The sequence below is a fragment of the Lithobates pipiens genome, unplaced genomic scaffold (assembly GCF_037356315.1).
Source record: "Lithobates pipiens isolate NorthernLeopardFrog02 unplaced genomic scaffold, aLitPip1_a1.2 Scaffold_30, whole genome shotgun sequence".
Lineage (NCBI taxonomy): Eukaryota > Metazoa > Chordata > Amphibia > Anura > Ranidae > Lithobates > Lithobates pipiens.
Genome location: NW_027507791.1, coordinates 145206482 through 145225221, shown reverse-complemented (window position 1 = coordinate 145225221; position 18740 = coordinate 145206482).

The following is an 18740-nucleotide window of genomic DNA, read 5'->3' as shown; positions in this document are numbered from 1 at the left end:
ACAGAGATTCATTCAATCTCCAAATTCCCCTCGGTCCATGATCCTCCCCTATCTCCAACTTAATCATAACTGGCGCATGATCTGACACAGTTCTGATTTTTATTTCCGCCTTCTTTAGTGCTTTCAGGAATGAGTGTTCCAGGAAAATATAATCTATTCGAGAGAAGGAACCATGGACCGAGGAGAAGCATGTATAGTCCCTATCCTTTGGGTGAAGTACTCTCCAGGTATCCTGTAGCTGATATAGAGCCAGAGCCCTTAAAAACTTTTTCTGCTTATGTACCGATGTCCTGGGACCTCCCGTTGAGGTATCAATTTTTGGGTTTATACACCAGTTAAAATCTCCAGCAAGAATTAATTTCCCCTCTTTGAAATCCTCTATTTTGTTCAATGTTTTCCTTAGAAAAACTTCCACATTCTCATTTGGGGCATAAATATTTACGATTGTGCATTTAAGGTTAAACAGCATTCCCTTTAAGCACAGGTATCGTCCCTCCGGGTCCACCAGTCGCTCCTCTAGATTAAACCTCATTGTTTTACTAAAACCTATTGCAACCCCTCTGGAGTATGAGGATGGGGAATCCCCATAAATCCATAACGGGAACTCATTCGAATTCATTCTGACCCCAGAGGTGCAAGTTATATGCGTCTCCTGGAGACATACTATATTTGCTTCCATGTGCTGCAACTCAACGTTTATTCTGTATCTTTTCCTTTTTGTATTTAAGCCCCTTACATTATAAGTAATAACATTAACTATCCCCATACCTCTCTTCCAGTGAGGGTTTCCCCTCTTTTGTTGGAGCATCTAGTGAACCCGTTGGAGACCATACCTGCTGCCCCTATAGGGGGACCGAGTGAGAGCCCATAAAAAAACCCCACATAGCCAAAACCTCCCTCCCACCCCCCACCCCCCCCTGTCCTATAACAAAACGTCTCGTAGGACTGGGTAGGACTCCCCTTTTCTTGTTAAACCTATGGGGCTGGAAGGCCAATAACAGTGGTCTCCTCTCCCCCATAGTATCCCTGGGGTTCACCCCCATGTCCGTCCGAGACCCCCCAACCCCCTCCCTCTCCTCCCCCCCTCCTCCCCTTTTAGCCCCCCTTCCTAATTCGTCTCAGCTTCAAATAATTGGATTCTTTCGTCTCCAAACGCTCGGTCTATCCTGTCTCTTATTTCTTTGGGTCATACTCCCTGCTCCTTCTAGATCCTCTTCACTATCCCATTCTATCTGTGGGGTAGGGTGTATTCCTAACTGTTCGCAGAATTCTCGGAGATCCTCCGGGAAACGTAGAACCGCAGATCGTCCGTCTTTTTTCCCTATGAGACATGCCGGAAATCCCCATTGATATGGGATATCGGCTGCTCTCAGTAGTTCCGTTAGTGGTTTCAATCTTCTCCTTCTTCCAAGCGTCTCTCCTGCTAGGTCGGAATAGATCTGCAGTTCCGCGTCCCCGTAGGTCACCCCTGGCTGTGTTCTAATTTTTCTCATTACCTGCATTTTTTCTGCTACGTGATGAAATCTTGCTATGACATCTCGGGGGGTTTCTGATCTAATTCCAAAAGGTCGTGTCATCCTGTGTATTCTATCTAACTTTAATGGGGCTGTGACTTCTCTGTCTAATAGGGGGTTAAAGATCTGTTGAGCTATCTCTCCAAGGGTAGATGCGCTATTTGTCTCAGGGAGACCTTTTATTCGTAGGTTCTTTCTTCTGCTTCTATTCTCCTGATCTTCTAATTTATATCTAATTATTCTATTTCCCCTACGGAGAGCTGTTACCTGTTCTAGGATTCCGTCTATTCTATGCTCCTGGGCCTCTATTTTGTTTTCCACCTCCTCTACTCTCCCCAAGACCAGGCCTATATCCTCTCTTATAGTTGCGATGTCTGCCCTTAGAGAGATCTCCATTCTCATGAACATCTCTGAGAGCATCTCCCTAATCTGTGGGGACTGGGAGGTTTCTCCGTGTCTATCCAGACTCCTTTCTCCTGCCCTCAGATGTTCTGACCCCTCACTTCCTTGAACTTCATTCTGACTAATATCGCCACTTTGTGAGTTTGCACTATTTTTTTTTTCAGTTGGCTTAATAACCGGGGTTTTTGTCCCTCTGCTATCTTCTCCCTTCTGTCTACTTGGGCCCGAGCGGAGCAGTTTTTCCATCCTGGGGCTACCAGCCTCTTCACCTGCCCTTATACTGGTGTTGGCGGCCATATATTTTTGAATTCCGACCGGACTTGCGGCAGGAGTTGTTTGTTTATTTGTCTTGCCTGCTTTCCCTCTCATCCTAGCAGAGCTATCAAAGCTTAACTCCCTTCCCCCTATATCAAAATATCAATATAAATCTTTACAACCGCTTTATATAGCTCTCCTTCAAAAGACCCCCCTAACCCAAAAACATCAACCACTGTGTTATTACATTCGTTTGACTGGTGATCAATACCAATCAAGTCTCATCCACCAAAATGTCCACAAAAAAAGAGAAAAAAAAAAAGAGGAAAAAACACAGGGAGGAGGGGGGGCTATCGCTCAATAACCGATAAGCCCTCTATCCTGATGTCTCAGGCGTTTGTTCAGTTCCAAATGACCACCAAAAAAAAGTTTTTTCTTTTCTTTCTTTCAAGAAGGCCGTTTGATGGAAAACAAGATTTTTTAACTGTTCCGCTACTTCCACTTCCACTTTTCTGTATTGGGCAACCGCTATTAATTAACAGGGACTATTGGATATGTCCATATCATGCATTCTCGAGACCATAAAATATGTTTCCCAGTCAACCTCCAAAAAAGAACTCAGGGGGGTATGAATCCTCTTGTCAACAGCAGGGGCTATTAAAGCTGCATTTAAATTCCTCCAGCAACTGTTGTTCCTAGCATACCGGATTTCCTCCTGTAGATTTTATATTACTGGTTGTATACATAAGCAACTGTCCCTTTAAGCCAGGGGGGGAGGGGTTAACAGAGAAAACCCTCTTTGGATATCGATACCTTTTCCTTTTCTCTCCCCAGGTAGCAATACAATTAAGAGCCAGTTCAAACAATCATTCCATGTGAAATTCTGTCAGAACAGTTTTTTTCCTTAGACAGAGAAAGAGAGGCAATGGGGTAGGCTCCAGTTTACCTAGGGGTATATCCCCTTATCTAGTATAGTGTCTATATCCTTGCCTCTCACCAGTCCAGCAGAAACTCCAACAGAAACTCTCCCGCATCCCCGTCCCACTGCTTGCCTTACCGCTCTGCCGCGTGTCTGTGGGAACTTGTAACAGTCAGCCTCTCCCTGTGCTCCGATATATTCTAGCAGGGATCCACTCCTCCCTTCAGGGTAAGCCGTCCAGGTCCCGTCCCGCCATATATCGGCGTCTTACGATGCTCCGCCGCTGTGCTCCTGGGCAGCCGTTCCAGTAGCGTGGGCTGCAGCTGAGTTTGTAGCTGGGTTTTGGCAGATCCGTCTCTCGTTCCCTGGGGCCGCCAAGACCGGAGGATCAACCCGAATCAGTGTAGCGTCTCGGGAGCATGAGCGTGCGGTTCAGGCTATGGGGCTGTGGAGAGGTGCGTGGCGGGGGAGGTAGAGCGAAGGCATCGGGGGGCTCGGACGGACGCTCGGATGGGCGCCTGTCTCCTACGTCATAGCTCCGCCCCTCATCCTCCTACATGTTCTTTACTGTAAACTATGTTTTTTTTATATCTGTGCTTTACTTCAATAAAACAGTGTTAATGGAAAAAAAAATTACAATTCTTGATATAATATTTCACAGCAGGGCCTGTTCCTGCGCCCACCAAGAGTAACTGTGAGGACTTACAGTGTTGTGGCACCAGCACCACTACCACCACCACAACCACCAAAGGCCCTATTTTTCTACCACTGTTCAATAATGGCATGCAATTACAATTCTTAATATAAAAGTTGACAGCAGGGCTCTCCAGCGCCTACCAAGAGTCACTTTGAGGGCTTACAGTGTTGTGGCATCACCAACACCTTAGGCGCAAATTTCTGCAGAGCATATAGGGCAGGCCCCTACTTTCAAACATCCAACTTACAAACGTCTCCTACTTGCAAACGGAAGGAGACAACAGGAAGTGAGATGAAAAAAGACGGACGGCCAATTATACAGGGGTGATAACCCTTCCCTACGTTTTCCAAAAAGCTTAAAAATAGATTTTTTGACTGGAGCTACACTTTAAAAATGCACCAGTTCAAAATTAGAAACAGATTCTACTTAACACAGCAAACCTAAACAGTCCCTGTCTTGTTTGCACCGCTTGTATACTCCTATTCTGAGTTTATAGGGCCTGGCGGCCCCATGCCTTTCCTTTTTTTAATATGGGTACGGGGTTCCCCTTAATATCCATACAAGACCCAAAGGGGCTGGTAAGGGGCAGGGGGGGCTACCTATGCCATTTTTCTCAATGATTTTCATCCATATTGCCGGAACCAGATATAACATTAAAACCGCAAGCAGTTTTAAATGACTTTTTTTCCTTTAAATGTCATTTTGTGCAGGGACTGCTCTAAACACGGGAAACACGTGGCACTTCACAGACATACTATAGACACCCCCCAGGCATGATATTTAAAGGAATATTTCACTTTTTTTTCACTTTAATCGTCATTAAAATCAGTGCTCCTGAAAAAACGTCAGTTTTTAAAAACATTTTAGGTATTGATCCATGTTCCCTGGGGCAGGAGTCAGGTCCCCAAACCCTTTTTAGGACAATATCTTGCATATTAGCCATTAAATTAGCACTTTTTATTTCGAACATTCGAGTCCCACAGACTTCAATGGGGTTCTAAAGTTTGCACAAATTTTAGGTCTGTTCAAAAGTTCTGGTGCAAACCGAACCGAGGGGTGTTCGGCACATCCCTAGCCAGAAACACCATTACCAAAAATAGGGGGACGCTTACCAGAATTAGTTGTTTTGGAGAGGCATATGCCACCCAAGTCCTAAAGGCTTGTTAGATAACCATACCCAGCCATACTCAACCATACCCCGCCATGCTCATTCATGCTCAGTCATCCCATTCATACTCAGCCATCCACATTTACGGCTTAACCATGTTCAGCCATCCCAATCCACAGCTCATCCATCTCCATTCATGCTCATCCAAGCCCCATCCATGACTCACAAAAGTGTAACAGGTAGTCAAACTAGATTTGAAATGTATGCCCCTAGAACACCTGACAGTGCTCCCTGTATGTTGGGCCTCTGTATGTGGCCTTGCTGTGGAAAAGTCTCCCACATGTGGTATCACCGTACTCAGGAGGAGGAGGAGAATCTATTTTGGGGTGCAATTTTTGGTATGTACATGCTATGTGTTAGAATATTGTATAAATGGACAACTTGTGTAAAAAAAATGCATTTTCATTTTCATTTTCATTCCACATTTTCCAAAAACTTGTAGAAAAAAATGACATGTTCAAAAGACACATTATGCCTCATAAATTATACATTGGGGAGTTTTCCTTCCAAAATTGGGTAATTTTTGGGGCTTTCCAATGTTCTGTTTCTCCAGGGCCTTCAAAAATGTAAGAAGTAGTCAAGAAATTATAATTTATGCTCCTAGAATGCCTGAGGGTGCTCCCTCAATGTTGGGTCTCTGTAGGTGGCCACGCTGTGTAAAGCCCAATACACACTATCAGAACCTTAGGAGTTCCTATTTGTATGCAATCAGGCAGGCCCTTGCACTACATGGTTTTGGTAAATCTGAAGGAAAAGCAGAAAATCTGATAGTGTGCATGGGGCTTAAAAGTCTCACACATGTGGTATTGCCATACTCAGGAGTAGCAAAATGTGTTTTGGGGTGTAATTTGTGGTATGCATATGCTGTGTGTGAGACATAACCTGCTAATATGACAATTTTGTGAAGAAAAAAATCTTGATTTTGAAAAAGAATTATGGGAAAAAATACAACTTAAAAAAACGCACCATACCTCTTACTAAATACCTTGGAATGTCTAAAAAAAAAAGTAAAAGGTAAATTAAATAAGATTTTTTTTTTTAAACGTGCTCACGTGCAGAAGCGAACACATACGTGAACAGCGCCCAAATATGAAAATGGTGTTCAAACCACACATGTGAGGTTTCACCATGATCGGTAGAGTGAGAGCAATAATTCTAGCACTAGACCTCCTCCATAACTCAAAACATGCAACCTGTAGAATTTTTTAAACATCGCCTATGGAGATTTTTAAGGTTAAAAGTTTGTTGCCATGCCACAAGCGGGCGCAATTTTTAAGCGTGACATGTTGGGTATCAAATTACTTGGCATAACATTATCTTTGACAATATACAAAAATTGGGCTAACTTTACTGTTGTCTTATTTTTTAATTAAAAAAAAGTGTATTTTTCCCCAAAAAAGTGCACTTGCAAGACCGCTGTGCAAATATGGTGTGACAGAAAGTATTGCAACGACCGCCATTTTATTGTCTAGGGCAGGGGTACTGAATTAAAATTCACGGGGGTCCGGTCAGTAAAATTTTCTTCCCGCGGAGGTCCGAACGTCATATTGGTCATGACTCAGATCCTTCACATTACATCCTCCCGTGCACGTCACAATTGTTTTCTATTTCCATTGTAGATACCTGGGTTTTTCTAGGGCAGAAAAACAGATCTCTGCACAAGTGTGGGCAAGCCCTTACATCAGTACCCTCAGTCCCCCTTCACATCCCTCCCTTTTACATCACAGTCCCCTATCCCATTACAGACTCTCTCATCACAGTGTGTCCTTTTAAAGACACCCCCATCACAGACCCCTCCATCATGGAACTCCCCACCTTATTACAGATCCTCTTCACCACAGACCCCCCTCCATCAAAGATCCCTCCATCACAGATCCTCACTCCATCAAATATCCCCCCATTACAGACCCCACTCCATCACAGATCCCTCCATCACAGATCCCTCCATCACAGATCCTCACTCCATCACAGATCCTCACTCCATCACATATCTCCACCCATCACAGATCCCCCTAATACAGACCCCACTCCATCACAGACCACACTCCATCACAGACCCCTTCTCCATCACAGGACCCCTCTCCATCACAGGACTCCTCTCCATCACAGACCCTCACTCCATCACAGACCCCCACTCCATCACAGACCCCCTCTACATCACAGACCCCTCTCCATCACAGGACCCCACTCCATCACAGGACCCTTCTCCATCACAGACCCCACTCCATCACAGACCCCTTCTCCGTCACAGACCCCTTCTCCATCACAGACCCCACTCCATCACAGGACCCCTCTCCATCACAGGACCCCTTCTCCATCACAGACCCCACACCATCACAGGACCCCTCTCCATCACAGGACCCCTCTCCATCACAGGACCCCACTCCATCACAGGACCCCACTCCATCACAGACCCCTTCTCCATCACAGACCCCTTCTCCATCACAAGACCCCACTCCATCACAGGACCCCTCTCCATCACAGACCCTCACTCCATCACAGACCCCCACTCCATCACAGACCCCCTCTGCATCACAGAACCCAGTCCATCACAGGACCCTTCTCCATCACAGACCCCACTCCATCACAGACCCTTCTCCATCACAGACCCCTTCTCCATCACAGACCCCTTCTCCATCACAGACCCCACTCCATCACAGGACCCCACTCCATCACAGGACCCCACTCCATCACAGGACCCCACTCCATCGCAGACCCCACTCCATCACAGACCCCACTCCATCACAGACCCCACTCCATCGCAGGACCCCTTCGCCATCACAGACCCCACTCCATCACAGGACCCCACTCCATCACAGGACCCCTCTCCATCACAGGACACCTCTCCATCACAGACCCTCACTCCATCACAGACCCCCACTCAATCACAGACCCCCTCTGCATCACAGACCCCACTCCATCACAGGACCCTTCTCCATCACAGACCCCACTCCATCACAGACCCCACTCCATCACAGGACCCATCTCCATCACAGACCCCTTCTCCATCACAGGACCCCACTCCATCACAGGACCCCACTCCATCACAGGACCCCACTCCATCACAGGACCCCTCTCCATCACAGACCCCCTCTCCATCACAGACCCCACTCCATCACAGACCCCACTCCATCACAGGACCCCACTCCATCACAGACCCCCTCTCCATCACAGACCCCACTCCATCACAGGACCCCACTCAATCACAGGACCCCCTCTACATCACAGGACCCCCTTTCCATCACAGACCCTCACTCCATCACAGACCCCCACTCCATCACAGACCCACTCTGCATCACAGACCCCGTCTCCATCACAGACCCCCTCTCCATCACAGACCCCCTCTCCATCACAGACCCTCACTCCATCACAGACCCCCTCTCCATCAAAGACCCTCACTCCATCACAGACCCCCACTCCATCACAGACCGCACTCCATCACAGACCCCACTTCATCACAGGACCCCCTCTCCATCACAGACCCCACTCCATCACAGGACCCCCTCTCCATCACAGACCCCACTCCATCACAGGCCCCCTCTCCATCACAGACCCCCTCTGCATCACAGACCCCCTCTCCATCACATACCCCCTCTCCATCACAGACCCTCACTCCATCACAGACCCCTACTCCATCACAGGACCCCACTCAATCACAGACCCCACTCCATCACAGACCCCTTCTCCATCACAGACCCCTTCTCCATCACAGACCCCTTCTCCATCACAGACCCCACTCCATCACAGGACCCCTCTCCATCACAGGACCCCTCTCCATCACAGACCCTCACTCCATCACAGACCCCCACTCCATCACAGACCCCCTCTGCATCACAGACCCCACTCCATCACAGGACCCTTCTCCATCACAGACCCCTTCTCCATCACAGACCCCACTCCATCACAGGACCCCTCTCCATCACAGGACCCCTCTCCATCACAGGACCCCACTCCATCACAGGACCCCTCTCCATCACAGACCCCCTCTCCATCCCAAACCCCACTCCATCACAGACCCCACTCCATCACAGCACCCCACTCCATCACAGACCCCCTCTCCATCACAGACCCCACTCCATCACAGGACCCCACTCCATCACAGGACCCACTCTCCATCACAGGGCCCCCTCTGCATCACAGACCCCCTCTCCATCACAGACCCTCACTCCATCACAGACCCCCTCTCCATCACAGACCCTCACTCCATCACAGACCCCCACTCCATCACAGACCGCACTCCATCACAGACCCCACTTCATCACAGGACCCCCTCTCCATCACAGACCCCACTCCATCACAGGACCCCCTCTCCATCACAGACCCCACTCCATCACAGACCCCCTCTCCATCACAGACCCCCCTCTCCATCACAGACCCCCTCTCCATCACAGACCCCCACTCCATCACAGACCCCCTCTGCATCACAGGACCCCAATCCATCACAGGACCCTTCTCCATCACAGACCCCTTCTCCATCCCAGACCCCTTCTCCATCACAGACCCCACTCCATCACAGGACCCCTCTCCATCACAGGACCCCTCTCCATCACAGACCCTCACTCCATCACAGACCCCCACTCCATCACAGACCCCCACTCCATCACAGACCCCCACTCCATCACAGACCCCCTCTGCATCACAGACCCCAAGTCCATCACAAGACCCTTCTCCATCACAGACCCCACTCCATCACAGACTCTTCTCCATCACAAACCCCTTCTCCATCACAGACCCCTTATCCATCACAGACCCCACTCCATCACAGGACCCCACTCCATCACAGGACCCCACTCCATCACAGACCCCTCTACATCAAAGGACACCTCTCCATCACAGGACCCAACTCCATCACAGACCCCACTCCATCACAGACCCCACTCCATCACAGACCCCCTCTCCATCACAGACCCTCACTCCATCAAAGACCCCCCACTCCATCACAGACCCCCTCTGCATCACAGACCCCCTCTCCATCACAGACCCCCTCTCCATCACAGACCCTCACTCCATCACAGACCCCCACTCCATCACAGACCCCCTTTGCATCAAGGGACCCCACTCCATCACAGGACCCTTCTCCATGACAGACCTCTTCTCCATCACAGACCCCCACTCCATCACAGGACCCCACTCAATCACAGACCCCACTCCATCACAGACCCCTTCTCCATCACAGACCCCTTCTCCATCACAGACCCCTTCTCCATCACAGACCCCACTCCATCACAGGACCCCTCTCCATCACAGGACCCCTCTCTATCACAGACCCTCACTCCATCACAGACCCCCACTCCATCACAGACCCCCTCTGCATCACAGACCCCACTCCATCACAGGACCATTCTCCATCACAGACCCCACTCCATCACAGACCTCACTCCATCACTGGACCCTTCTTCATCACTGGACCCTTCTCCATCACAGACCCCTTCTCTATCACAGATCCCACTCCATCACAGGACCCCTCTTCATCACAGGACCCCTCTCCATCACAGACCCCACTCCATCACAGGACCCCTCTCCATCACAGGACCCCTCTCCATCACAGACCCCCTCTGCATCACAGACCCCCTCTCCATCACAGACTCCCTCTCCATCACAGACCCTCACTCCATCACAGACCCCCACACCATCAAAGGACCCCACTCAATCACAGACCCCACTCCATCACAGACCCCTTCTCCATCACAGACCCCTTCTCCATCACAGACCCCACTCCAACACAGGACCCCTCTCCATCACAGGACCCCTCTCTATCACAGACCCTCACTCCATCACAGACCCCCACTCCATCACAGACCCCCTCTGCATCACAGACCCCACTCCATCACAGGACCCTTCTCCATCACAGACCCCACTCCATCACAGACCCCACTCCATCACAGGACCCTTCTCCATCACAGACCCCTTCTCCATCACAGACCCCACTCCATCACAGGACCCCTCTCCATCACAGGACCCCTCTCCATCACAGACCCCACTCCATCACAGGACCCCTCTCCATCACAGGACCCCTCTCCATCACAGACCCCACTCCATCACAAACCCCACTCCATCACAGCACCCCACTCCATCACAGACCCCTTTTCCATCACAGACCCCTTCTCCATCACAGACCCCTTCTCCATCACAGACCCTCACTCCATCACAGACCCCCACTCCATCACAGACCCCCTCTGCATCACAGACCCCCTCTCCATCACAGACCCACACTCCATCACAGACCCCCTCTCCATCACAGACCCTCACTCCATCACAGACCGCACTCCATCACAGACCCCACTTCATCACAGGACCCCCTCTCCATCACAGACCCCACTCCATCACAGGACCCACTCTCCATCACAGATCCCACTCCATAACAGACCCCCTCTCCATCACAGACCCCCTCTCCATCACAGACCCCCTCTCCATCACAGACCCCCACTCCATCACAGACCCCCACTCCATCACAGACCACCTCTGCATCACAGACCCCCTCTCATCACAGACCCCCTCTCCATCACGGACACTCCTGCGATCACAGACCCCCACTCCATCACAGACCCCCTCTGCATCACAGGACCCCACTCCATCACAGGACCCTTCTCCATCACAGACCCCTTCTCCATCCCAGACCCCTTCTCCATCACAGACCCCACTCCATCACAGGACCCCTCTCCATCACAGGACCCCTCTCCATCACAGACCCTCACTCCATCACAGACCCCCACTCCATCACAGACCCCCTCTGCATCACAGACCCCAGTCCATCACAGGACCCTTCTCCATCACAGACCCCACTCCATCACAGACCCTTCTCCATCACAAACCCCTTCTCCATCACAGACCCCTTCTCCATCACAGACCCCACTCCATCACAGGACCCCACTCCATCACAGACCCCTCTCCATCAAAGGACACCTCTCCATCACAGGACCCAACTCCATCACAGACCCCACTCCATCACAGACCCCCTCTCCATCACAGACCCTCACTCCATCACAGACCCCCACTCCATCACAGACCCCCTTTGCATCAAGGGACCCCATTCCATCACAGGACCCTTCTCCATCACAGACCTCTTCTCCATCACAGACCCCCTCTCCATCACAGACCCCACTCCATCACAGACCCCACTCCATCACAGACCCCTTCTCCGTCACAGACCCCTTCTCCATCACAGACCCCACTCCATGACAGGACCCCACTCCATCACAGGACCCCTCTCCATCACAGACACCTTCTCCATCACAGGACCCCACTCAATCACAGACCCCTTTCCACCACAGGAACCCTCTCCATCACAGGACCCAACTCCATCACTTACCCCACTCCATCACAGACCCCTCTCCATCACAGACCCCCTCTCCACCACAGACCCTCACTCCATGACAGATCCCCACTCCATCACAGACCCCCTCTGCATCACAGACCCCCCTCTCCATCACAGACCCCCTCTCCATCACAGACCCTCACTCCATCACAGACCCCCACTCCATCACAGACCCCACTCCATCACAGACTCTTCTCCATCACAAACCTCTTCTCCATCACAGACCCCTTATCCATCACAGACCCCACTCCATCACAGGACCCCACTCCATCACAGGACCCCACTCCATCACAGGACCCCTCTCCATCACAGGACACCTCTCCATCACAGACCCTCACTCCATCACAGACCCCCACTCAATCACAGACCCCCTCTGCATCACAGACCCCACTCCATCACAGGACCCTTCTCCATCACAGACCCCACTCCATCACAGACCCCACTCCATCACAGGACCCATCTCCATCACAGACCCCTTCTCCATCACAGGACCCCACTCCATCACAGGACCCCACTCCATCACAGGACCCCACTCCATCACAGGACCCCTCTCCATCACAGACCCCCTCTCCATCACAGACCCCACTCCATCACAGACCCCACTCCATCACAGGACCCCACTCCATCACAGACCCCCTCTCCATCACAGACCCCACTCCATCACAGGACCCCACTCAATCACAGGACCCCCTCTACATCACAGGACCCCCTTTCCATCACAGACCCTCACTCCATCACAGACCCCCACTCCATCACAGACCCACTCTGCATCACAGACCCCGTCTCCATCACAGACCCCCTCTCCATCACAGACCCCCTCTCCATCACAGACCCTCACTCCATCACAGACCCCCTCTCCATCAAAGACCCTCACTCCATCACAGACCCCCACTCCATCACAGACCGCACTCCATCACAGACCCCACTTCATCACAGGACCCCCTCTCCATCACAGACCCCACTCCATCACAGGACCCCCTCTCCATCACAGACCCCACTCCATCACAGGCCCCCTCTCCATCACAGACCCCCTCTGCATCACAGACCCCCTCTCCATCACATACCCCCTCTCCATCACAGACCCTCACTCCATCACAGACCCCTACTCCATCACAGGACCCCACTCAATCACAGACCCCACTCCATCACAGACCCCTTCTCCATCACAGACCCCTTCTCCATCACAGACCCCTTCTCCATCACAGACCCCACTCCATCACAGGACCCCTCTCCATCACAGGACCCCTCTCCATCACAGACCCTCACTCCATCACAGACCCCCACTCCATCACAGACCCCCTCTGCATCACAGACCCCACTCCATCACAGGACCCTTCTCCATCACAGACCCCTTCTCCATCACAGACCCCACTCCATCACAGGACCCCTCTCCATCACAGGACCCCTCTCCATCACAGGACCCCACTCCATCACAGGACCCCTCTCCATCACAGACCCCCTCTCCATCCCAAACCCCACTCCATCACAGACCCCACTCCATCACAGCACCCCACTCCATCACAGACCCCCTCTCCATCACAGACCCCACTCCATCACAGGACCCCACTCCATCACAGGACCCACTCTCCATCACAGGGCCCCCTCTGCATCACAGACCCCCTCTCCATCACAGACCCTCACTCCATCACAGACCCCCTCTCCATCACAGACCCTCACTCCATCACAGACCCCCACTCCATCACAGACCGCACTCCATCACAGACCCCACTTCATCACAGGACCCCCTCTCCATCACAGACCCCACTCCATCACAGGACCCCCTCTCCATCACAGACCCCACTCCATCACAGACCCCCTCTCCATCACAGACCCCCCTCTCCATCACAGACCCCCTCTCCATCACAGACCCCCACTCCATCACAGACCCCCTCTGCATCACAGGACCCCAATCCATCACAGGACCCTTCTCCATCACAGACCCCTTCTCCATCCCAGACCCCTTCTCCATCACAGACCCCACTCCATCACAGGACCCCTCTCCATCACAGGACCCCTCTCCATCACAGACCCTCACTCCATCACAGACCCCCACTCCATCACAGACCCCCACTCCATCACAGACCCCCACTCCATCACAGACCCCCTCTGCATCACAGACCCCAAGTCCATCACAAGACCCTTCTCCATCACAGACCCCACTCCATCACAGACTCTTCTCCATCACAAACCCCTTCTCCATCACAGACCCCTTATCCATCACAGACCCCACTCCATCACAGGACCCCACTCCATCACAGGACCCCACTCCATCACAGACCCCTCTACATCAAAGGACACCTCTCCATCACAGGACCCAACTCCATCACAGACCCCACTCCATCACAGACCCCACTCCATCACAGACCCCCTCTCCATCACAGACCCTCACTCCATCAAAGACCCCCCACTCCATCACAGACCCCCTCTGCATCACAGACCCCCTCTCCATCACAGACCCCCTCTCCATCACAGACCCTCACTCCATCACAGACCCCCACTCCATCACAGACCCCCTTTGCATCAAGGGACCCCACTCCATCACAGGACCCTTCTCCATGACAGACCTCTTCTCCATCACAGACCCCCACTCCATCACAGGACCCCACTCAATCACAGACCCCACTCCATCACAGACCCCTTCTCCATCACAGACCCCTTCTCCATCACAGACCCCTTCTCCATCACAGACCCCACTCCATCACAGGACCCCTCTCCATCACAGGACCCCTCTCTATCACAGACCCTCACTCCATCACAGACCCCCACTCCATCACAGACCCCCTCTGCATCACAGACCCCACTCCATCACAGGACCATTCTCCATCACAGACCCCACTCCATCACAGACCTCACTCCATCACTGGACCCTTCTTCATCACTGGACCCTTCTCCATCACAGACCCCTTCTCTATCACAGATCCCACTCCATCACAGGACCCCTCTTCATCACAGGACCCCTCTCCATCACAGACCCCACTCCATCACAGGACCCCTCTCCATCACAGGACCCCTCTCCATCACAGACCCCCTCTGCATCACAGACCCCCTCTCCATCACAGACTCCCTCTCCATCACAGACCCTCACTCCATCACAGACCCCCACACCATCAAAGGACCCCACTCAATCACAGACCCCACTCCATCACAGACCCCTTCTCCATCACAGACCCCTTCTCCATCACAGACCCCACTCCAACACAGGACCCCTCTCCATCACAGGACCCCTCTCTATCACAGACCCTCACTCCATCACAGACCCCCACTCCATCACAGACCCCCTCTGCATCACAGACCCCACTCCATCACAGGACCCTTCTCCATCACAGACCCCACTCCATCACAGACCCCACTCCATCACAGGACCCTTCTCCATCACAGACCCCTTCTCCATCACAGACCCCACTCCATCACAGGACCCCTCTCCATCACAGGACCCCTCTCCATCACAGACCCCACTCCATCACAGGACCCCTCTCCATCACAGGACCCCTCTCCATCACAGACCCCACTCCATCACAAACCCCACTCCATCACAGCACCCCACTCCATCACAGACCCCTTTTCCATCACAGACCCCTTCTCCATCACAGACCCCTTCTCCATCACAGACCCTCACTCCATCACAGACCCCCACTCCATCACAGACCCCCTCTGCATCACAGACCCCCTCTCCATCACAGACCCACACTCCATCACAGACCCCCTCTCCATCACAGACCCTCACTCCATCACAGACCGCACTCCATCACAGACCCCACTTCATCACAGGACCCCCTCTCCATCACAGACCCCACTCCATCACAGGACCCACTCTCCATCACAGATCCCACTCCATAACAGACCCCCTCTCCATCACAGACCCCCTCTCCATCACAGACCCCCTCTCCATCACAGACCCCCACTCCATCACAGACCCCCACTCCATCACAGACCACCTCTGCATCACAGACCCCCTCTCATCACAGACCCCCTCTCCATCACGGACACTCCTGCGATCACAGACCCCCACTCCATCACAGACCCCCTCTGCATCACAGGACCCCACTCCATCACAGGACCCTTCTCCATCACAGACCCCTTCTCCATCCCAGACCCCTTCTCCATCACAGACCCCACTCCATCACAGGACCCCTCTCCATCACAGGACCCCTCTCCATCACAGACCCTCACTCCATCACAGACCCCCACTCCATCACAGACCCCCTCTGCATCACAGACCCCAGTCCATCACAGGACCCTTCTCCATCACAGACCCCACTCCATCACAGACCCTTCTCCATCACAAACCCCTTCTCCATCACAGACCCCTTCTCCATCACAGACCCCACTCCATCACAGGACCCCACTCCATCACAGACCCCTCTCCATCAAAGGACACCTCTCCATCACAGGACCCAACTCCATCACAGACCCCACTCCATCACAGACCCCCTCTCCATCACAGACCCTCACTCCATCACAGACCCCCACTCCATCACAGACCCCCTTTGCATCAAGGGACCCCATTCCATCACAGGACCCTTCTCCATCACAGACCTCTTCTCCATCACAGACCCCCTCTCCATCACAGACCCCACTCCATCACAGACCCCACTCCATCACAGACCCCTTCTCCGTCACAGACCCCTTCTCCATCACAGACCCCACTCCATGACAGGACCCCACTCCATCACAGGACCCCTCTCCATCACAGACACCTTCTCCATCACAGGACCCCACTCAATCACAGACCCCTTTCCACCACAGGAACCCTCTCCATCACAGGACCCAACTCCATCACTTACCCCACTCCATCACAGACCCCTCTCCATCACAGACCCCCTCTCCACCACAGACCCTCACTCCATGACAGATCCCCACTCCATCACAGACCCCCTCTGCATCACAGACCCCCCTCTCCATCACAGACCCCCTCTCCATCACAGACCCTCACTCCATCACAGACCCCCACTCCATCACAGACCCCACTCCATCACAGACTCTTCTCCATCACAAACCTCTTCTCCATCACAGACCCCTTATCCATCACAGACCCCACTCCATCACAGGACCCCACTCCATCACAGGACCCCACTCCATCACAGACCCCTCTACATCAAAGGACACCTCTCCATCACAGGACCCAACTCCATCACAGACCCCACTCCATCACAGACCCCACTCCATCACAGACCCCCTCTCCATCACAGACCCTCACTCCATCAAAGACCCCCCACTCCATCACAGACCCCCTCTGCATCACAGACCCCCTCTCCATCACAGACCCCCTCTCCATCACAGACCCCCACTCCATCACAGGACCCCACTCAATCACAGACCCCACTCCATCACAGACCCCTTCTCCATCACAGACCCCTTCTCCATCACAGACCCCTTCTCCATCACAGACCCCCACTCCATCACAGACCCCCTCTGCATCACAGACCCCACTCCATCACAGGACCTTTCTCCATCACAGACCCCACTCCATCACAGACCTCACTCCATCACTGGACCCTTCTCCATCACTGGACCCTTCTCCATCACAGACCCCTTCTCCCTCACAGACCCCACTCCATCACAGGACCCCTCTCCATCACAGGACCCCTCTCCATCACAGACCCCACTCCATCACAGGACCCCTCTCCATCACAGGACCCCTCTCCATCACAGACCCCCTCTGCATCACAGACCCCCTCTCCATCACAGACCCCCTCTCCATCACAGATCCTCACTCCATCACAGACCCCCACACCATCACAGGACCCCACTCAATCACAGACCCCACTCCATCACAGACCCCTTCTCCATCACAGACCCCTTCTCCATCACAGACCCAACTCCAACACAGGACCCCTCTCCATCACAGGACCCCTCTCTATCACAGACCCTCACTCCATCACAGACCCCCACTCCATCACAGACCCCCTCTGCATCACAGACCCCCACACCATCACAGGACCCCACTCCATCACAGACCCCACTCCATCACAGGACCCTTCTCCATCACAGACCCCTTCTCCATCACAGACCCCACTCCATCACAGGACCCCTCTCCATCACAGGACCCCTCTCCATCACAGACCCCACTCCATCACAGGACCCCTCTCCATCACAGGACCCCTCTCCATCACAGACCCCACTCCATCACAAACCCCACTCCATCACAGCACCCCACTCCATCACAGACCCCTTTTCCATCACAGACCCCTTCTCCATCACAGACCCCTTCTCCATCACAGACCCTCACTCCATCACAGACCCCCACTCCATCACAGACCCCCTCTGCATCACAGACCCCCTCTCCATCACAGACCCCCACTCCATCACATACCCACACTCCATCACAGACCCCCTCTCCATCACAGACCCTCACTCCATCACAGACCCCCACTCCATCACAGACCGCACTCCATCACAGACGCCCACTTCATCACAGGACCCCCTCTCCATCACAGACCCCACTCCATCACAGGACCCCCTCTCCATCA